Source organism: Lygodium microphyllum, chromosome 16, assembly GCF_053477565.2.
Source record: "Lygodium microphyllum isolate KBCC chromosome 16, Lygodium_microphyllum_v1.1.10, whole genome shotgun sequence".
NCBI lineage: Eukaryota > Viridiplantae > Streptophyta > Polypodiopsida > Schizaeales > Lygodiaceae > Lygodium > Lygodium microphyllum.
This window is the reverse complement of record NC_141150.1, coordinates 40,899,967-40,923,120: the sequence shown is the minus strand read 5'-3', so window position 1 is coordinate 40,923,120 and position 23,154 is coordinate 40,899,967. Positions and strand designations below refer to the sequence as shown.

The window sequence follows — 23,154 nt, the reverse complement described above, 5'->3', positions numbered from 1 at the left end:
GAATGGGAAACGAGAGGGATGCGAAGCTCAACCTCTCTGCCAGCATAGTCCCATTTCTTTTTCCTAAAACAGAATAAACCGGGATTCTACATCTACTGACACTAGGTCTTCATAGTCTTAGTATCTCATCTTTTGAGAAAAGTTCCCAGCTAACCGGGACCACCCTTTCGTAGGACGGACCTAAGTCACGTCCACCGCACTTTCCTTAGTTTGCTTTAGTTATCTAATTACCTAACACATTATGTTTTGACATGCAAAATCAGCTTCCTTAATTAATCAAATGAATCACGAGTTCCTTCACGTAGCTTAGGCACTGACACAAAAGCAATGTCAAGAAAGTTCCTTTTTCTCCAATATCTGTTCTTTATTTATCATAATCCTAGAGTATATCCAATATCATGCTCAAAGGCTATCCCAGCAATCTACAGGATTGCTACTGCAAGTTCCGCCCGTTGACTAGTACACGGGTATCGAGATTCCATCTCGAGTCACGTCGGCCTCTTGTGCAGGATCTGGAGGCAAGGGATTTACAACCAAAGCCTCTCCTGGAACCCAAGCATCCTCCCGCTCCAAGCAGCACCCATGGAGAGACCTCTCGTGATGCGTTAGGTCCATATACTCGGCGCAGCTACTAACAACCCCCTTGGATAGGGCCAGGCAAACAGCCAGAGGTAGCTGTTCTTGCCTCTCCCTCCAGGCTTTCAACTTGAAGCATTAAGTGTTTTCCTTGAATTAGTTCCTTAAGGAAAGAGATCAAATAATGTACCTAAGTACAAGCACAAACATTTCGAAGGTCATTTGTACGACCGACTACTAAGGTGTGACTCCTTTTTTTTCAGGTGCTCCCAGCATCCGATCCTAGGTCTTTTTCCCGCATGCTCCCAGCATCCTATCCTGGATCGTTTGCGACTTGGCGAGATCCCAATGCTCAAATAAGATTACGCAAGCAAATGTAATTTAACTTATTTTGAGTTGCTCTTCCCTTGGGTTCCTCCTTATGGTATCTTAACCTAACCCAAGCATTAACTAGTCAGCCAAAGCAACGGACATGCCTTGTTCGCAACCCAACCAAGGGTCTTTTAATGTTCTAGTTTCAACCAAGCTCAGTTAACACACTTGGCAACACATGATTCTTCATTTAGACCTTCAAGATGCAGCCTAGATGCATGCGATCCTTCCATTTCTCTTAGTGCGGTTCTATGCAGAATTTTCCAATCAACCTTATCCATCATGCATATGGTGCGCTTAGTAAAGTTGAACGTCCTAAACGACCTTTATCTCACTTCATTCTTGGCAACGAGTACTTATTCCTAATGCATTGGATCACATGTGACTTGCATATATGAAAGTCTAGGTTTTTGTCCAATGGTGCAAGTGTATCTTATGAATGGAAACGAACATTTCATGTGTTTCTTTTAATCATGATTGCGGAACATGAATTCTAAATGACTATTCATGCACTAAACTGGTTAAAAATATATCATTTTATGTGAAGTAAGGCAATAACCTCATCATTTTATGTGTGTAAAAGCTATAATGCATATAAACTTATACGAATTCCATTCTCTATCATTTCATGCAGGCAACCTAGCGCTTAGAGTAACAAAAAAAACCCTAAGACTTGTTCATGCATGTAGCTAACCCTTTCATATTTTCCATGAGAAATAATTCATAATTAGTTATAACACTTAAAGAACCTGGGTTTGATTCGTGTTCGTAGGGCGTTTATTGCGTTGGTTGCTCCGCGCGCCTCTCCCACATTACCGGTACCAACGGTAGCTTGGGCACCTACGCTTCCCACGATTTTCTTCTTGGGTGCCATTTCTACTCGGGGTTTGGGAAGTCCGGGTCTTAGCGGTTTTCAGGATGATTGGTTTGCGAGGGAAAGATAGCGGAAAGGGAATCCTTTGTCGATGAGGGGGTAACTTGTCTCCAACTCTCTTCCTTTCTCTTCCTTTCTCTTTCTCCTTCTCTCTCTCCCTCTCTCTCCCTCTCTTCTTCCTCTTCTCTTCTCCTTCTTTTTCTCTCTCCTTCCTCTTCTTCTTCTCCTCTTCTCTCTCTCTCTCTCCTTCTTCTTCTCTCCTCCTTCTCTCATGTCTCCCTCTTCTTCTTCTTCTCTTCCTCTTCTTCCCTTCTCTCTCCCACTCCTTCTTCTTCTCTCCTTCTCCTTCTCTCCCTCTTCTCTTTCCTCAATCCTTCTTCTCTCCTTCTCCTTCTCTCCCTCTTCTCTTTCCTCAATCCTTCTTCTCTCCTTCTCCTTCTCTCCCTCTTCTCCTCTTCTCTCTCCCTCTCCTTCTTCTCTCCCTCTTCTTCCCTTCTCTCTCCCACTCCTTCTTCTTCTCTCCTTCTCCTTCTCTCCTTCTCCTTCTCTCCCTCTTCTTCTCTTCTCTCTCCCACTCCTTCTTCTCTCCTTCTCCTTCTCTCCCTCTTCTTCTCTTCTCTCTCCTCACTCCTTCTTCTCTCCTTCTCCTTCTCACCCTCTTTTCTTCACGAGGGCCCGCAGCAACTGACAATCAGGGGGGTGGCTATGGACGAGAGCCCTAGGGGGGGACCTGCAGCATTTAGCGATCGGGGGGTGGCTACGATCGAAAGCCCCAGAGGGGGGGAGAGCCTTATTACTGCGAATGGAGGTGGGGGGATGTCCTTAAGTCGAAGGCCCAGGGGCCCGCGCAGCAGTTGCCGCAGGAGGAGGTGGCGACATAGGGGAGTGGGGGCACAGTCTCTCTCTATACACGAGGGAGGGTAGGGGTCTCCCCTTATATAGGGGGGGAGGAGGTGGGTGGCATGGCCACCCCTCCCACCTGGGGGGCTGTATGCCCCCCATCACTACCACTCCATCTCTCTCTTATATAGGGGGGGTCTCCCCTTATATAGGGGGAGGAGGTAGGTGGCATGGCCACCCCTCCCACCTGCTGGGGGGCTGCATGCCCCCCCATCACTACCACTCCATCTCTCTCTCTCCCCGACGTGTTGTCGGGGAGAGAGGGGGGTTAAATTTTTTTTGAATTGATGATAATAATTTTTTTTTGAAATTAAAAAAAGGGGGGGTGTTCCTATGGGGGAGAAAACACGGGAAATTTTACATGGCACCTCATAGGTAGTGGATTCCCACCTCTTGAATAATTTGATTTTTTTTTCTTGCTATGGAAATTTTTATTGCTATCATATCTAGCTCATTTAATGTATAAGTAGCATTATTAAATACATGTCTTACCACATAGAGTCCAAACCATCATTTGGAGACTTTATGCATGGCACTATGCTTTTTTTACACATTGCTGCCATAAACCAACACCCAATCCCATCTTATATGGTTATTGGCCTCAATCTGTGTCTTTTGTCAAATTTTTTCTTGTCTTGTATCCTTGTTGCCCTTAGCAAAGCGAAGGTAGCCCAACCAACTGCTCTTGATTGTCATGCTCAACTGGAATACAATCCAAAATTCTACACGTGGCTTCTTCACACATGAAGTCCTGCCCAAACAGGACCCACGCCTTTCACCTTTTAGCCCCAATCCTAGGAAGGATTCTTCTCTTAGCCAGAAGAGGAGGGGGTATGTATGTGGGGTATGTAATGAAGGTGAAAATAATCAAATAAGAAATGAATAAAAAGGGGGCATGGTAAAGTAAAAGTAGTGAAAGACATAAGCATTAGTATGAGAAATGGCTTCCAAAAATTCAGTCAAGAGTTTTTTCTCACATAAACAGTGCTATGCGAAAAATACTAACAAAAGTTACGAATTATGGCAGGAGCAGAAAATGTCGCAGCAAGACTGCGCCCATCGACTCCCGTTTACTAATGAGGAAAGGGAGCTATATTGTATCCAATTGGAGAACCGTGCCTTCGGCCAGCTCAAGTTCCAAACCATCCACAATGTCGGAGTCGTGGTGGCAAAGGAGGAGGCAGCCAGGAGGGTAGTGGAGCAGTGCAACCTTGCAAAGTACATTGAAAAATTCTCATAGGAGCCGGATCACTTTAAATGCGTAGAATTCCTCAGAACATACAATCCGGACTAGGAAGGTGGCATTGTAACAGTGGGCCGAGGAGAGGATGCAAAGAAGGTGCAAGTTCGATTGGACCCAGCCTTGGTGGAAAAGGATCTGGGATTGGTACCTAAGACGGAAAGGCGATAAAAAAGGGATGTTTATGCCTTGCTGAAAATGAAGAAGGAAGAGGTACTTACGAACGACGGCATAAGCATCCAGGACATCCCTGACACTGACGCCAGGCTGCAAGCCAAGTTGGTGCACGTGCTCTTCTCCAGCCAACGTTACGATTCCTTAATGCATCGGATTAGCGTGCCAATGCTGGAGAATGTAGCAGCCCACACTCTAGATGAGGTGGATTGGAATGGCTACATGTGGAAGACGATTGATCAAGCGGCCAAGGCACTAGCCCTGGGAAGTGCACCAACAGGAGGAGAATCCCCGGCTTCTAAGGTGTCAGAGAGGAAAAAGGCCTCCTCCAAGGCCTCTTTCATCAGCTACGGAGGAGTCTTGATTGCACTCATTCAAGAGGCAGTAAGGGCAGCATAGGAGCCGGAGGAGGGAGAATGAGAAACGCCGGAGAAGTCACCCCCTCGACAGGACAAAGACAGGTCCACCGACAGAACGGAAACAGAAGAAGGGGAGGAACAAACTAGTAAGAAGACAATCAGGACAATGAAGAAGAAGGCGGCGCAGGGGAAGAAGAAGGGGGATGAAGGCAGGAAGAAAGAAAGGGAAGACCTGGAAAGGGCGAAAAAGGAATCCCTGAAAGAAGCAAAGGAGAGAGAGAGAACAAAGAGGCGGGAGAAGTAGAGGGAAAAAGAGGAGTTACAAAAAGCCAAGGAGGCGTCAAAACAAGAAGCTGAAGCGAAGAAAAGGAGGGGAAAAGAACAGGAGGAAAGGAAGAGAAAGACGGAGGAGGAAGAGGAGTTGTGAAGGAAGGATGAGGAGGACCTGGCGGAGGCCACCCGACGGTCCATCGAACAACAGTGCTGAGCAGACGAGCTAAGAAATCTGAGCCCATGCAGAGAAGAGGGGCCAAGATCCAGCACGCAGGTGCCAGAGTTCGTGCCACCTCCAGTCTCCGAAGGCAAAGGCAAGGCCCCGCTCCATCCGATCCCTAGCCTCCTGGTACCTCCCACGGAACTCACCACTATCACCCCCAGCATCCCCACTAGTGCAGACGTGTCAAGTTTTGTGGCGTGGATGCAGTATTTTATCAACAAAGAAATGGGCCAAGGGTAGAGCACGGAGACTATGGCCACAGGACAGAAAAGGCCAGCCACGGACACTGAGTCCAGGCAAGAGCCCAAAAAGCAAAAAGTTGAAGCATCCACCTCGCCCATTCACGCAACGATGATGCCACTGGCTAATTAGAACGAATACGTCGCCGAGCTGCTCTCCCAATTGGAGAGAGCGAAGGAGGAATGCAAAATAGCCGTGGCTGAGTTGGCAGCCGAGAAGGAAACCGTGGCCGCCTTCTAGCTAGACAAAACAAGAATGATAGCCTTGCAGCAATGCGAAATTGCAGACTTGAAACAGGAACTGAAGGCTAGGGATGAGAGGGAGGAACATTGGAGGCAGCTATTCGAAAATGAGACGCAAGAGTTAGTGAGCTTGTAAAGAGGACACAAGCTCCTAATAGTGCAGTACCAGGAGCTTGCGGTGAAAGCTGCTGAGGTGGAAGCACTCGGGGTGGAGCTGAATGCTAGGGATGAAGAAAGGCAACGGGGCATGGAGGAGCAGGAGAAGGACCTCAAACGCCTAACAGATCAACTGACCTTTGAACGAGAAGAACAAGAGAGGCTAGTTAGAGAACTAGAGGATTATGGATAGAAAATCATGATGCTGACCTTAAGATAGGGGGAGGGCCTGGAAGCAATGAACAAAAGAGCGGAGGAGTGGGCCGCGCACAACGAGAAGAGGGTGAAGACCCTGGCGCGTCGCCTTGCTCTAACAGAAAAATAGAAAATCATCACAAAAAGCAAAGCGAAGGTAGACAAAGCCTTGTAGAGCTCCTCGCTTCGAATTTCATTTATAAATACGGTAGACAAAGACTTGCGAGTCGCGACTCGCGACTCGCGACTCTGCTCAAATCCAGGGACTAGGACACAATTATTGACCCGTCACGCTCACCTTTTTGACAGGCGCCGTGCACATACACAGAGAGAGAGAGAAAGAGACGGTCACGTGATTTTCTTCGTCCGCGCAGGCTTGCGCGGACACAGAGCGAAGACGGCATTGTATCTGCAATCAGTGAGTTCGTACAGTCCTGTTCATCTTAGCGTACATGCATTCCTTGCCTAATGCAGCAACGCATTTCTTGCCTTCAGTCAACAACATAAAAATGATCGTGCGTTCAGCGTGCGCCGTGTAGAGAGAGAGAGAGAGATCTACCGCTTCAAGAGCCTCCCAAGCAGGCCTCTCTGACATATGTCTCAAGACTCAACCTGCTCTCCGGACTCCATGCTTGAGCTGTCTTGCGTCGCAGCGGCCCGGTCAGGCCAGGCAACGCGGTAATTAATTTACATGCTGTCTTTTATCATGCTCAGACAATTAATATCGTCAACACAGTCGAATGCCCTGAACATCAAAATTGAGAGCAAGGCCTAAATCGTTTTTATATCTATTTGAGGGATTGAAATGCGCCTTAGTTGGCTCTTGCATGAGCACGGTTTGTCGATTTCTCCATTACTCTGATCAGTACAGTGACTTTGTTAAAAGCTTTATCTTAACTTCAAGCATGGTTGCCGGTGAACCAGCATCCCTAACAAGGGTTCATGATCGAGCCGGCTGTTGGTGCCTTACGAGAGCAAAACAGACTCCCAGCCCCCAACGACTACATTCCTGTCCTTCATTGGTGCAAGGATGGAGCTAATTCTGATATCGGCCTCAGAAATATTGGGTGCGAGCTTGGCCTTAACATGGATCTTGGTGACCGTGCATGCAATTATTATACCATGCTACCGCCAACTAACTCTATTAGATCTATGATATCTTTTCCTTCAATAAGGGGTACCATGAAGGGGAGTGCATTACGCTACTTACCATATTGTCTAAGAGGAGGATAATCGAATGATTGCTCAACATACTAACAGAAGGATCAACTTCCATTAGGGTCTCTCTTAAGCTTGTGTGCTGTAGTTGTCAACGACCTCATATTTCGAACCACAGCTTGGATGCCTGGAACCTGACGCTACAACAAAAAGGCTAGGTATAACCCATGATCTCTACCAATAAATACGATATCAGGTACCATCACAATCGTTTCAAGTCTAATACTTCTTTAAGCACGTGCATTTTCCTATGCTAGGAAAAATTTGTCTATCCATTACCTCGAAGAATATTACTCACCTTGTAACCACTTCTACATAATTTATTTCCTAGGAATGCATTAATGCATAATTTTGTCTTCAATACCCATATCTTTCGATATATTTAAAATACACATAGAGCTTTCTTTTTATAAAATAATGCTGTCTTTATTATATCAAAATGAAGAAAAAGTAGGTTCAACATTTGTATGATGTAGCTTGGCTCAAGCCAAAACATTGATCTTCTTCCAAAATAGCCTAGCAATCCAATACCTTCTTTTACAGCAACCTAGTAGAGAAAACACTCCAATTTTAAGCTAGTGTAAGCATCTATTAGCCATCTCCTTAGGATTTCTTATGAACACCATGTTGTTTCTTTTACTCCATATAAGTTTTTGAGCCGCGCCTAAAATAATACTTACCAAGCTCCAAGTGCTATCATCTAGACCTGTGTGATCAACAAAGAATGCATTTGTCTTTCCCAATTCGCTCCATAGATTAGCCTCCTTCAACCATTTTTTGAGTGTGCGGCCCACACTGGCTTGACATTCACACAATCCAAAAAGATATGTTTCTTAGTTTCCTCTGCCTTCCCACAAAGGGGCATAGATTAGACATGACTCTAAACCATTTGTTGAGTCTCACTTGAAATGGTAATTTCTTAAGTATGAGTTTTCACCAAAGAATGTTTACTCTAAAGAAGGGGGAGGCCTTCCACACAGTAGAGGCTCTCCTCTTCTAGTTATGCACCTTGGCCATAGGACACTCTCTCTTTTATTTTTGGTGGAGCATCATAGTAATCACTAGAGAGGCTTCCTTAAATCCTTCTTGTGCTTGCATAATTTTAGGAATTTTCCTTTGGATCACAAAAGTCGGCGAGTCTTCCTTATAAGAGTGCATGACTGCCCTCAAACAAAATCTCTCTTGTTCAATAAGGCAAAATCTCCTCTATATCACATGTTCTTGTAGAAAGGAGTTACTAAGTGGATCCTAGATATCTTCCCACTCTCCAACCCCTTATTGAACAACAATCTAGCAAGTCTTGGAAATCTATGAACTGGGGCATATGGGGGTTTAAAGCCAATGGAAAGAGCCATATCTTTGTGTCTAGGGAGGAGTCATCCTTCATAGATCCCATAGTTTCCTAGGACATGTTGAGAATCACTCCTTGCCGCTAGCACACTATATCCTGCACAACTAGAGAAGCACGCATGTTGATAGTTAGGTGTAAGCAAGTTAATACATCTTGCCACAATGAGCTCCTTCTCACCTCTTTCCTTTGATCTTCATGTCTATAATCTAGTGGGCCATATTGAGGACCATCCAAGATTGTGATCCATCCATCCTTCTAACTAGGGTCAATGAGAGGGACTACGCTTTCAAGACCATTGAATCCAAGCCTTCTCCTCCCAAGTTCATGTCCTTTGTCAAGATATCCCAGCTAATTAGAGGGATCCCTTCTCCATCAACCATAGGAAATTTGTCAAAGATCTCTCCAACTCGGTCCAAGCTGCCTACGAAAATGCAATACAAAACCAACATACACAGTCGCCAATTATAAAACTTTTTTAATTAGTGTAATATTACCAACAAATGAGAGTGATAGTTGTAGTTTGTCTCTGAGTTTCTCTTGAAATTTCTTAGTAAACTAGTTACTAAGTATAATGTCCACAACAATAGGAACACCTAGGTAGCTAGCAATTTGCCCAAGCGATACTATCTTGAAGCCTAGTTGAGAGATCTAAGGGTTAGGTTGTTTTTAGGAGAGAAAGAGGATTTCTATTTTCTTTAGATTAATTTCAAAAGCCATAAGATTTGAATACTCATTATAGATCTCTAGCAACTTAGTCATAGATTCTTTTTTTGTGCCTCTACTACAGAAGCATTGTCATTAGCAAAGAATTGTATAGCAACTTGAAATCTATCGGGCAGAGACTCCCCTCTGATCAAGCCATCCTACAAAGCTTTATCCATCCTCCCTAGAAGTGGGTCTGTTGTGAGAGCAAATAAGAGTGATGCCAGGGGGCACCCATGCCTATTCAATCTATGAAGTGCAAAGGGGGATGTTACCATGCCATTAATACTTACACCATCAAGGAAATAGAGGCCTCCTTGAATAAGGAACTGACTAGATTGATAAAGGTAGACCCAAATCTCATAGCAGCAATGACACTTAAGATAAAAATACAATTCACACAATCATATGCTTTCCCAATCCATGTTAATGAGGACAAAGCCCTTTTTTAGAGAAATAGCAAGATCAATTGAAACAATCAAGTTCAAGACTACATCATGAATATTACGCCCATTAGTAAACCCAAAGTGCTTCCTATGAATGATCCAACCAAATAGAAATTTCACTCTCAATGCCATGGCTTTAGCCAAATCTTTATAGTTGAAGTTCAATATTGTGAGCAATCTCAAATTAGAGAGCCAAGTTCTATCATAGGCCTTGGGGATAGGCGTAATTAAACCCTGATTGACAAATGCTAGCATTACCTGACTTCTTACATAATTCAAAAGGTCCACTAGGTCTTGGTCACAAGTTGGCCAGAACTTTTAAAACACCTTAGTCAGCAGACCATCTATACCTAGAGACTTCCCAAATTTCATTTAATGGTCCACCTGCTTAACCTTGTCTAAGGTAAAGGGTCTGTCCAATAGCAAAGCTTGCACCAAAAGGCTTCAACCCTTTGCTCATAGTAATGCAGTATTGTAGGTCTCATGCCAACTATTTAGGCCAAGTTCTCCTTAATGGATTTACCTATTAGATCTTGATCTTGCACCAACTCACCTTGTTGATTAACAATTCCAATAAGCATCTTCTTCTTTTTCTTATCCTTCAACTTCGAAAAGTAAAGGGGATTGGGCCCATCCCTAAGCAAGTTCCATCGACCTTTTAGTTGAACCTTTGCAACCTACACCATCTGCCTTCTTGGAGTTTAAGAAAGTTTTCTACATTCTTATGACACTGTGCATCATTTGGTCAACAGGAGAGCCTTTAAGAACCAACAACATGGCTCCTCAAACATGTCCATAGCTTGCTCTAGACTCCCAGGCTTCCTCATGGTAGCTTTCTTTCTACCATGCAATATTAGCATTCTCCTAGATATGGTGTAATTTCTCAGCAAATGGCTTCTCTTCCAAAAATGACACCTTGAACAGAAAAGGTGGAGGCCCATAATTATGGTGGTTCAAGATAATCAACTTGAAGGCTAAGAGGATAGGGATGTGATCAAAAGTCACATAGCCCTCCACTACAGAGCATACTTGATCCCACTACTAGTCCACCATGCTCCATTCTTTACATAGAACTTATCTAGTTTTCTTCCCCACCATTTTGAGCCAAAATTCTTATTGTGCCAAGTAATTTTCTGATACTCTATTCCTGAGGCAAGAAGGGCCCAATCCTAAATTTCAAAAGAAGTCTCCAATGCTTGCTCGGCTTCCTTCTCTTCTGAGATCATAGAGCCACCTCCATGCAACCTATTGTAAGAATGCTTAGTCATATTCTAATCCCCTCCCAATATTGCATTCTTTCTTTGTAGTTTCTACTCCATGAAGGCCCACTATTTTGGTATTTGCACAGAGTAGTTGTGGGTATAAATAGAGCCAACAAAAAACTCCTTATGGACCTCTACTCTTGCACACAAATGCTACCATCTCCTGCCTTGAGGGACTCACTAATCAATAGGATAGTCCCTCTTGTCCAATGGCATTGTACATCAAAGATAATGACATATCCTAGAAAGTTTAAGGCTCTGCATGCCTCTTCATCTAACTTAATATCCTACAAGGCCATGAAATCAAGTTTCAACTTTGTAAGAATACAAAAGGCAATCTCATTTCTTACATCAAAGGTGAGGCCTCTTATGTTCCATGAGTAGTACTTCAACTTCCTAGATAGTGCTATTCTATGAGCGTATTGAAGCCTATTTATCTGGCATCTCCTTATCTTTGGTGGGAGCATTGTTGTTTTGATCAACATATCTATTTCTAGCCAAGTGCTTAAGCGATCGTTTCCCACCAATTTTTTTGTATTATCTTTGATCCCATGCCATTTTGGAGGGATGTTGTCCTTATTCGAGACGTCCTTTTGCTGCCCTTTACCATGTTGAAGAGAGGTCAAAGGGTTAGGTAGGGGGTCCCTCTTCTTACCTTTCTTGGTAGTGTCATCCATTGCAACACAAGGGAATCCCTTGCTAATCACCTCATCTCTTGGTTGCCTCTCATTTTGCATGACTTGTGGTTTTTCATTCTCATTCTTATTATATTTCCCATCACATTCCATTCACTTACCGGACCCTTATTACTTGTGAAAATAGTTCTTGGCAAAGTGACCACTTCCCTTGCAGTGGTAATAGAAATCAGGGAAGGTAGAGAACTTGACAGATAGCATGATCTCCATTTTCAATGGATCCTACAGATGGAGGAAGCAAAAAAACTTGTTTTGTCTATCCCACAGACAATGCATGCTTGACTAGTCGATTTGATGAGACCCCACATACTAGCGGATGACAGGGCATATAGAAGTCTGTCTAGAGCTGCAACAATGTTAGCCATATTGTCAACCATCCAGGTAGGCAGATCGACAAGCTTTATCCACACAAGACACTCATGGTTAAGAACCCCCCTGAGAATGAAGGAGGAAGACCAAGGTACTGCATAGACCACATTTTCCCTATACCCCACCACTAAGGAAAGTAGCCAATCTTTTCCATCTTTGGAGCCTCGAAGCACCAGATAAGAATCCACCCCTAGTAAACTTATACTAGACCAAGTTGGCTCAACCCTAATATGTACTGTGAAACCACTTGACAAAATCATCCTCCATAAGGGGTCTGCCCATGAAGTACATGTAAACCCTTGTGGCAAGAAGAGATGCATACTTGTTTGGAACTCGATCATGAAAAAGGGCCATTGTTGCCTTATGAACTCTTGCAACTTTAGTCATTGTAGCCATGCATATAGTATTATGAATGTCTTGATATTTTTGGAGAGCCCTTTTGATCATCACCATGCATGCTGTGTAGTTGAGTGCTTGGCCACCATCTTTTGCCTGCATCTCTTCTATGCATAGTCTTTTCCCTTGCATGCAACTAGGCATTGCATGTTCCACATTAACTTCCAGTGAATGTGTCTCCACATCAGGCCATGTCACACTGTGTGCATTAACTTCTTCCAAATCGGCCAGTTAGCTGGTCCCTCCCCACTAAACTTGCAAGTGACTTCTAAATACACATAGAGTACTAGCCCAGTCAAACGTCTAATTCTTAATTCCCTAAAAAATAAGACTTCAATTAAACCTCTAATTCTTAATTCTCTCATAAATAGGACTTCAATTGAGATTAGTAGAAAGAAAGGAAGAAGCATCAAGAGAAAGCACACAACACATACCAAAAGGACATTTACAAGAGTTGCATGTATTACACACACATATTGGCGTACACAAGTGCAATAAAACATGAAGGTATTGCAAAGTGTTGTCAAGAAGCAAGTGTTATTAGCACTTCACGAGATATATCTACCATTATATGCACAATAGGGCATTTTAAGAAAATTCCAGCTTTATTATCTCTAACACAACTAATGTATCTCTAGAAACACTTGAAACTTTTTAAATTATTGACCATTGCTAGTTCAAAGTATAGTTTGAGTATAGATTTCATAATGGATGCTTTTCTGAAATTCTAAAACACATCCATTTCTCACATAAGAACTATTGCTCTAGTTCCAATAACTAGAGACACAACAAAAAAAAAATTTGTGAGGAATTTTCTATTATGAAGTATGCACTTTCCTTTAAAATGGTAGGTACATGAAAAAATAGAGTGCAACAAGAACATGAAAAATTCATGCATTGAGTTCAACATTATCATGCTTTGGTCTTTACTTAGACTATTGGACAAGTGGTACGTGCATCTTGAGGATTGTCATATGTAAGAAAGATTTATGGAAATAAATGTCACAAAATTTTTAAATATACAAAGTTTTCCCTGTAACCTTTTACACAAATGTTATAAATTATTTGACTAATAAAATGATTGTAAACTCTATTTTTAGATCCTCCAATCAATTATATCCTTATTAATGTAAGGACATATGCACTTCAATCCCAATCTACATTCAACGACAACTACAATATACTAAAGTGTTCACAAGGGTACATGATATTTTTCGGGGTAATGTATAGACTTTTTCCTTGTCACAAGGGAATAATTGATAGTCCTCTTTTCTAGCACGTGCATAAAGATGTGGTTAAACTTGAAACTGTTGTGATAGTTGTCTAGTTATTCTTTCTGGTAGAGATCATGTCTAAACCTCTTTTGTACCATAGGTTTGCAATTATTCAAGTTGTGGCCATGGATACAATGTAGTAAATATAATACCTACAATTATAAGAGGAATGATTATATTCACTAACCTCATATGATGAGTGGAGTCCATCCTCTTCTTTGAGTTAATCACAGTGCAAGCTTGAGAGAGTGTTTCTTATATCAATGATTTTGGGCATGGGGTGAGAAAGCATTTGATCATTTTGGTACTACAATATTGTAAGTTGGTTGATGTAGTCCCCTTTATCATACTCAAAGTTGAACGAAAGGACATCATTGATCCATTTGAATTTGTTAGTGTTAGCTTCACGTAGTGCTTGCATGCATTGATGAGACAATCACGTCATCAAGCTCCATGTTAAGGTCAAATTCACACCCAAAATTCTATTGCTAACATATCGGGTAAGCTTTATATGTCTTTTGAGTACATTTCTCAAAGTGTTTCATTAAAACAACCCATTTTGAAAACTACTTCTTCCAAAACTCACAATTTCAGTCTTAAAATGCTACTACCATAGTACTAAAATTGGTTTTTTCTAGTTTTTTTTCTTTACACACATAGCTTAACATCACAAACTTCATATGCCAAAATATTGATTTGTTTTTATGTATGCAAGTAAACTATAGAATACAATTGGTGTTTTAGTAGTAGATATTTGTTAGGATATTGATGACACAAATAATCATACATTCATAAAATGGAGTTAATGTTTGTATCATTTTTGAATTTTCTAGATCTTTGTTCATTTGCATATGATAGAGAGATAACTTAGCACCAAAATAGTAACAAGATTCCTAGATTCTTCCTCATATAACATTATGATATATATAACAATATATTTGTTAAACAATAGTAGGCTTGTATCCACGAGAAATTGAGTGACTTATAACATGTGATGTGTACTAGTTTCATGAGAGAAATGGGGAGTAACTTCATAAGAAAATGCACTCATGCAAGTACAGCACTTAATGATATAAGAACGAGAGTAAACTAAGTTGTATTGATAATGAGTCAACTATACATGCAAATGTCAAACATCAAGTATTGGTCATCTTGCTTCCTTTTTATCTTCCCTTACTATCTTAATTTTTCTCTATTGTCTCCATATGTTTCTCAAGTAGCACATATAGTTCTATTTATGATATTCTTATAGGAGATATCATGGCTCTTTGAATAGTTGGCATAAGCTCTTTCTACCTTCTAATGTTTACTTGTCTTCTATCACCTTAGCTAAGACTTGATGGTCCTTTTCCTATGAGTTCATAACACCTTGGAGATGCACCTTTTTAAACATCAACTAAATGATTGTCTCTTTCTATAATGTGACTCATTTTGTTCTTGATTACACAAATTTTTCTATCTAAAGACATCTCAAAACCAAGTCTTCAATTGAAATTCTATATTCCATTACCACAAAAAAATCAAGTGATCACCCTTGAGAATAGTTTAAGCAATGTACTAATAAGATTTGGCATGGCTTTGATAGTAGCAATATTATAATTGATCATTGTATTGAATGCATTTACATGTCTCTAGTTTCTTTTTATGGTAGTTAAATCTCCACATTTAAGCTTTTCTTCTCTACATCATCCTAGCATCCCCATCTCTTAAATGAAAACCCAAGTACATGGTCTATACAATTCTTGAAACTAAATGCACAAGAAGAGAACGTTGTGAGAATTCAAAACATAAATTTTATACAAGTAGTCACAATAAGAGGTTAACTAATTGATCACATCACATTAGTTTCTCAATTAATTTCATTTTTGAATGCATGTGACACATGAAAAACTTGATTTGTGTTGTGAAATGTGACTATTCGACAAAATGAAATAGTTGATCACCTTACTTAGAGTTTTAGAATTTAATGCATTGTACCAATTGGATATGAAATCTTGTTTAATGCATTGTACCAATCGGATATGAAATCTTATTTATTCAAGAATCAAATTGATAAATGATGTCATTTTTTTTTGCAAGGTGTATCAATTTTATTTGTAATTAAGTGCAATGTTTCTAATTATTACACATTATCATTCCATAATAAAGAAGACCACTTCATGTGCAACATCAACTTTATTTGCAACATAGAAACCATACACAAGCTACATGGTAATTTGATGCATCATGGTAACCTCTTATCAAAACATGTTTCTTTATATGGAACATGATGAATTAGTGCAAACACATGTATGTTTTTCAAGGTAAAAACGATATACCACATCGAATCAGTGTAAAATGCATAGAATACTCTATGTTTCTTAATGCAATGCATCAATACAACATAATTAAATCGGGGACAACTGCAAGATGTGGCTTTAGGAGTGCATTTAATTACGAATGTACACTCATTTGTAAAGAGAGTGTAATTATTCAAAAAGTTCTCAATTTGAATTTTGATAAACTTTAATGGATTTTTTTTGAAGTATTTTTGACAGCTTAGAGTTCTTACATTAGAGTTTCGAGCATACAAGCATATTTATCATCAGAATATATATAAGTCTTGTTGTATTGAGGTGTTTTATGCAACAATTAAGACTACATTTACATATAAGCATATAAGTAGGTTGGGATCACTTCTTCATGCAAAATAACTAATAAATTTACATAGAATATATAAGATCCTATTTTATAAAAGAGTTTTACTCAATCTACTATGTTTAAAAATGAAAATCATGTTTTTTCACTCATCCCATTGTATGTAAACTATTAAAAGCTAGGATGGTGTTTAGCAATAAAACAATGATAGATAGAGTAGCGTCAATACACTTTTTACAACAAAAGGAAATTCATACTATTAGTAAATACATCTCTATATAATATTGATCCTCAATGTTGTAAATAAAAACTTAAAATTAGTTATTCTTCCAATCATGTAGATGTGTTTGTACAATCATGTTATGTTTGGCTTTATATTGGTACTAAAAGAAAACTTAAGAAAAATAAATAGAGAAAAGCACACATAAATACGTACATGTAGACATATACACACACATATGCACATAGAGCTATGAGAACCCTAAAAATTATTGTACTGGGGAGCACTTGGAGAAGAAGAAGAAGCCATTTTCTTCCACCTAAAGAATATGGAGTTTCCTTTCTTTGTTGCTATACAATTTTGTTATTTGTGTTTTTTAATGGTAAAATTAAATGGGTTTATTGCTACTAGTCTTTGTACAAGAGTTCAAAGTTTTTGTAGATTAAGTACAAATTTACTAGTTTTGATAAATGCATTAGGGGAGAGTTGAAATATAATTGTACACCTACATGTAAACACACTCTATCGACAATTTACCTAATATCTCAAATGACCACTAATCTTTATTTTTCAAACTTTTCCAAATTTTGAAAGGATTTTATATTTGGTAATTGTTTCAAATCATATCTCACTTTATCATTTAGTTTGCAAACTTTTCTATATGTTAATTTGTTATGGGTTGAGGGTTGAGGGTTAGAGTTGCATTTACATTTCCCCTCTTTGGCTCCTAGAGAAGAGGTTTGGGAAGAAGAAAAACATTGAATATTCCACATTGAAAAGAAATCAAAGGTATGGCTGTTTATGCTTATTTTGATGTTTAGTTGGATTTCTTATACTTGTTGTTGCTTGTAATTGTAATGGTCAACTAGATGAGGGTATCTAAGCCATTGTTTGGCACCATTAGGATATTTGGAAAACTAATGCGAGAATGTGTGTAGTGTATACATATGAGGTTTTGTGTATTTAGATGGGGAAAATCCCCAAAGCTATAAGTAATGCCTATTTTTTAGGCCATAACGCGTAAGCTATTAGGAGGAGCCTAAAATTATGATGTTTAAACATGGTCACAATCTATTTGGGAAAATCTAATATGTTTATACATATGTGTTGCCTATGCATATGCATGCGTACCCTATCCATATAAATATATTATGCCATGGATTTGCATACAAACATGCGTACACATAGACTATGCATAGATACATGTACAAATAGGCTATGAATACACATACATATATACATAACCTAGATGTAGGCTATGCATAGGCTTAGTATGCATAGCATATGCATGTGTCTAATCTATATCTAGACTTTGCATATATGTAGCCTATATGCATACATGTATATCCTATAAATGTACATAGCCTATGTACATGCATGTATATCCTATAAATGCACATAGTCGATGTGCATACGTAGCCAATGCATGTGTATGCATATATTTACACATCTACCTATGTGAAGATGTACATATGCAACATGTATATATACATATGTTGATGCATATATACATGATGACCCTAATTTTTTATCTTTAAACCATTATGACCTTGAAATTGGGTTTAGGTTGGCTTAGGCCTCACAAACTGGTGTATCTAAAGAGAGGAAAGAAGGACTCGAGAAGGACACATGGGACAAGGGGAGAGATTATTTACATCTAATGCTCATGTTTTAGATTAGTTTTGGAGGGCTTGGCAAAGATTTGTTGGAGAAAAAAGTAAACAAAAAAACGTTGCTTGAGATTTTTTTTTCCTATCCCAGATCCTTATACCCATAAAGGGATTGATCACTATGAGTACCACACTGCATTACTTGAAATGTATTGTACCAGGGATTTGTATACTCCTTATCAAATACATCCATGGCATGGGGAGAATGCACTCAACTAAACCATTTTATACATTATCACAATATGAGACTCATTGAGGCTATACTTGTTGGCAAAACTAAATGCAAAGAGTACCATACTTATGCTCATACCTTATGGCACTACATAAAGGAAATCCTTGCACTAATTAGGAACCTTGGGGATTATAACTGAGGTGGAAGGGAAAGAAAAAGGTCCATGTAGGCCTCCATCAATTAAGAGAGGGGTTTATGAGATCTTTAGAACTATTGGATGTGCTTGTAAGTGTCGAGGGGTAGAGTGCCATCTTTTAATTAATCAAAGGAAAGTTTCTTTGTGTTAGATGTCTTTAACATAATAAAGGAACATTTATGTATGCACATATATACTTATCATGGAGCACAATAGTAGAGGATGGGCACAATATCCTCCTTACATCCATCTCTTCTTTATCAACATAATCTATATGATATGCATAACAGATTGCAACAAATTGTGTACTCTTAAGATCATACTATGCTTGATCACTTGTACATCAATGGCATTAATCATATTTGTGATATAGGTACACAAAGGCCCATGTAGAAGCCCATACTATCGATGCTAATGGTAAGGAATTGGGTCCATGATTATTGTAAGGGGCACGGGCTAAGTTTAGATTTTCCATTGTTAAGAGAGGAAAACATTAGAAGACCGCACCTTTTTAGCCAAGTTGTTTTTATTTTTATATAAAATACTATGATTGTTTTTCAAAATTTCCCTAGGCCTATTACATGTGAAGTACTTATATGTAGTTCGAAGGATTTGATACAATGGGTATTTTCCAATGTCTTTGTATTATATATTGGTGCAGATACTATGTGTGTGAGACAATGAAAGTGCTTTATGTGAATGCTTATGCTAGGCTATGTTTAAGTGTAGCTAATTTGTGTGCTAGTGGTGCCTTAGGCATTAAAGCTAGTGAATAGGGGCCACAAGGATCTTACCTCGAGAGCCTAATTTAGAAGCCCATGAAGATCCATGTGAAGGATAAAACCTAAAAAAGGGTTGGACCAAAGATCTCGAAGTCATGAGGGCTAAACTAACATGATACAGTCTAAAGGAAAAGGGAAATCATAAAAGGCAAGGTCTTGTGGGTTTTAAAGAGGAAGGAGAGCGGCAACTTCATGATTCACAAGGAGGCAAACTTGAGAGGCTCTGAAGGAAAAAAGAAGAGAATTTGCATCCAAGGGAAAGGATGGCTCCCCTTAGACTATACTTTTTTAAAAATTATTAGAAAGCCTCTAGATGATGTTTTGGAGGGGAAAAGTGACATTCAAAGGGAGAAAGCTCTCAACTATAGTGTTGATTCGGCTTTTACACCAAAAGAAAGCATATACAAGCACCAAATAGAGAAGTAAAAGGCACCATACTATGAAGGAGAGCTATACTTGGATAGGTAAAAGCTATGAGAACACTCTATATGGAAGGAAAATAGAGCTATGACTACAAGAGCATGCACCAGATGGAGAAGTAACAAGCACTAGGGCATGAGGCATTATGGCTAATTTTGAGGGCAAAAGGGTTGTACAAGGATTGTGATTAATTATTAAGCGCATGTTTACAAGAGCATGCACTAGATGGAGAAGTAACAAGCACTAGGCCACGAGGCATTATGGTCAAGGATTGTGATTAATTATTAATCACATCCTAAATTCTAGATAAAAATTGGGAAGGAATGGCACCTTATTAATTGCGTATTTTTCTCTAATTTTAGGGCCAAATTAGCATTAAATAATAGTGTCACCACTCTCTTCTCTCTGTCTTTCCCTTAGTTTCATGTTTGATCATCTAGTTCCCAAGGATTTTGTAAGTATAACCTCAAAAATGGTGTCCCCTTTCCCAATACATTTGATTATGACCTCTAGATGTTTGTTTCTCAAATTTTGATTACATTTTTGTGTGGGCTTAAAATTTTTAATATTTTCAATGTTCTTATTTCTACACATTTTCTCTATTTTTTTAATACTAGTTTCCCCTTTTTGTTTTCTTTCTTTTCTTCGCAATTCTCTTTTTCTAAGTTGGTATGTAGCATTGGAAGAGTCTTGAGGTATACATTCGCGAAATTGAATGAAGCTTGACGTATCAATTTCATTTGAATAAATTGTTAAGGGTTTTAAAAGACTTATTTTTTAAATGTATTTGCTTCAAGCCTTCCTACTGTTTTTTTCCCTTATTTACTATTATTTTTTTTCTTTTTATGTATTTGTATGCTTTATTGAAAGAGGATTGCTATGTGAATTTGATTGGAAGAAGCAAGAAAGTTGTGAAGATAATTGGGTTGTTGACTATAAGGATTTAAGATGTTTTTTATTAATATAAGCCTTTCTCTTTTTTCTTTATTTCTTACTATTACTCTTGCTCTTTTTATGTATATACATACTCTATTTGAAGAGGCTTATCCTATCTATTAGATTGAAATAAGCAAGAAGTTGTAAAGAGAATTGGATTGTTGACTTTAAGGGCTTTACATGTCTTTCCTTGCTACACACATTTATCTTCTTTCTTTCTTACTCTTGCTTTTGTGATTTTTGTGCATCTATATGCTCTATTGGAAAAAGACTTGGCATGTCAATTGGATTGGAGAAAGTGAAAATCTTGCTAAGTTAATTAGGATGCTGAGGTACTTTCTATTTGTGTTTGCACTTGCATTAGTTTAATAAGTCACTTATAACCATGCTTTTGCATATTATAGGTATGCCACTCTCTTTTGCTTTGTACAACTATTAAGCCATAATAAGAACACTTTGAGCTATTGTTTAGATTTCAAGAAGGCCACAAAAATTTTGGTGAAAGAAATCGTATAATCTTGGTTTAAAAATACATACATTCTACTTGGTAAGTATGATTTTGGACCACTTTATCTCACAACATGATTTTCCATGGTTGTGATGAGTTTCTTTTTTTAATGCACTGTATTTTGTTAAGATATGGAAATACTTTGTTAACAATTATGGACAATTGTCAATATGTAATACACAAGGCATGGAGAAGTTTCACTACCAAGGAAGGACATTCTACTTTAGAACCACAAGCTATGGTGATGAGAAAAGAAAATCACTTTGTGGAATGTTGAACATTGTAGAAAACAACTTCAATGTATAAAATCAATTGACACTACACAAAAATTTGAATAAACCATACAGGACACAAATCTAACTCAATACAACACATCTTATTTACTATAATGACTTTGTACAAGACATGTGATTCTAATCACATTATTCTATAGAATAATCACTCAAGTAACCTTTTGTATTGACAAACAAGGTTGTATAATACATATGGTGTTATTATTTTCCATTGTTCAATGATCATGTCTTCTTATTGTTTTTTTGCTTCCCCATCTTGCAATGGGGAGTTCTCTTAAGGATTAATTACCAAGGTACAAGTGTTGTAGCAATAGAAGTATCCACTTTTCAATTTATATGTATCTATTTGTACTTAAGGGAATACCCTAAATATCTAGACAAAGTTTTGAGAACAAATATTGGCATTGTTGACTTATCAAAATGCTTTGTGTGGTAAGAATCCATAATCTTGAATCGAGCTTGGGATAATAATGTACAAATACAAAATCCTACCCAAATGTGCTTATTGTGCCATTAAAACAAGCCATGAAACCATCATCACCATAAATGAATTCTTAATAAAAATTGGCCAATGAGTAATTTTTGGAGCCTTGTGAATTTTTAGTGGGCACTCATCTCTTGCACTGACTTCTTCCCTAACATAGATGTCCTCCTGAATTTCAGGATCTGAAGGCTTTGTAAGGACTACTCTTGTCTCCTCCTTCTATCCAATATATAAACCTTCTTATTAAGCTAGAATCTCCTCTCCAATATCTATATCTTTAGGCTTTGCAACATCAAGAAACTTGATATTCTCTTGGTTGGCCTCCATTTTTAGTGAAAAAGTAATGACAAAAGAAACTTTAAGAAACAATGCAAGAACAATATAAAATTGTTTAAACAATTTCACGATGATATTTTCTTATCATTTTCATGCATTATTAAACCAAAACATCAAAACCAACTCTTTTGCTTCTCATTTTCTTAAATTAGAAGATCTAGAAGAAGAATCATGAACTAGTCTAAAGGGAGCTTTTAGAGAATGGGATTGTATTGTAAAAGGTCTTTAAAGTTTATACCAAGTCATGAATGATTCTAAAAGGAGCATTTAGAAAATGGGATTTTACTCTAAAGAGGCTTTAAATATTTTACTTTTGATGTTCTAGGAGAAAAATCATGGACATACTCTAAAAGGTAATCTACGTCTTTGTATTCTACTTGGTGCATGAAAGCTATGTGTGCATAGGGCCTTAGCATGAACTTGAGTACACAAGTGCACTCAAGTGTTTTACATTGGATGTTGCGGCACCAAGTGCATACATCTCTGCATTGGTGAGTGCACGAGAGTGCTAGTTTTACTAGGGCTGAGTTGCTATAGGTGGTGGACCACATGTGTGCCTAGATGTAATAAGATAGTTACTATGGTGTGTTAGGTGCACTTGTGTGATGGGTGTATGCATTAGTGCACAAGGGCTCAATGATATAGGTATTGCATTATGATTAAGTACATAGTGGTTAGACTCAAGTGCTAGCTGTAGGGTTACCCTTAATGGTGGGTATGCTAAGGTAGGTGCATGGTGTGCACACTAAGAAGTGCATAAGAAACACATGATGCATTGGTACACATGTGTACTTGTGCATTATGATGTAGGGTGTGTACACTGAGTGTAGAAGGAACACAAGGTGTATTGGTGCACACGTGTAGTTGTGTACTATGACACAACGTATGTATACTAAAGAGTGCACAAGGAACACAAGGTTCACTAGTGCATGTGTGCAATAGTTTAGTATGATGTAGAGTTTC

General features: G+C 38.8%; 1 long non-coding RNA gene across 2 annotated transcripts; it reads left to right on the top strand.

Moving 5' to 3' along the window:
• The first annotated feature begins 6,185 nt into the window (after nt 1–6,185).
• On the top strand, nt 6,186–21,477 carry LOC148022725 (uncharacterized). 2 transcript variants are annotated; one of them, XR_015693526.1, is made up of 4 exons: nt 6,186–6,242; nt 6,320–6,502; nt 6,749–17,183; nt 17,961–21,477. It is a non-coding gene; the product is annotated as an uncharacterized LOC148022725 (long non-coding RNA). The 2 variants fall into 2 exon arrangements; XR_015693525.1 differs by lacking the exons at nt 6,186–6,242; nt 17,961–21,477 and having other exon boundaries at nt 6,260–6,502; nt 6,749–13,795.
• Nucleotides 21,478–23,154: the final 1,677 nt, after the last annotated feature.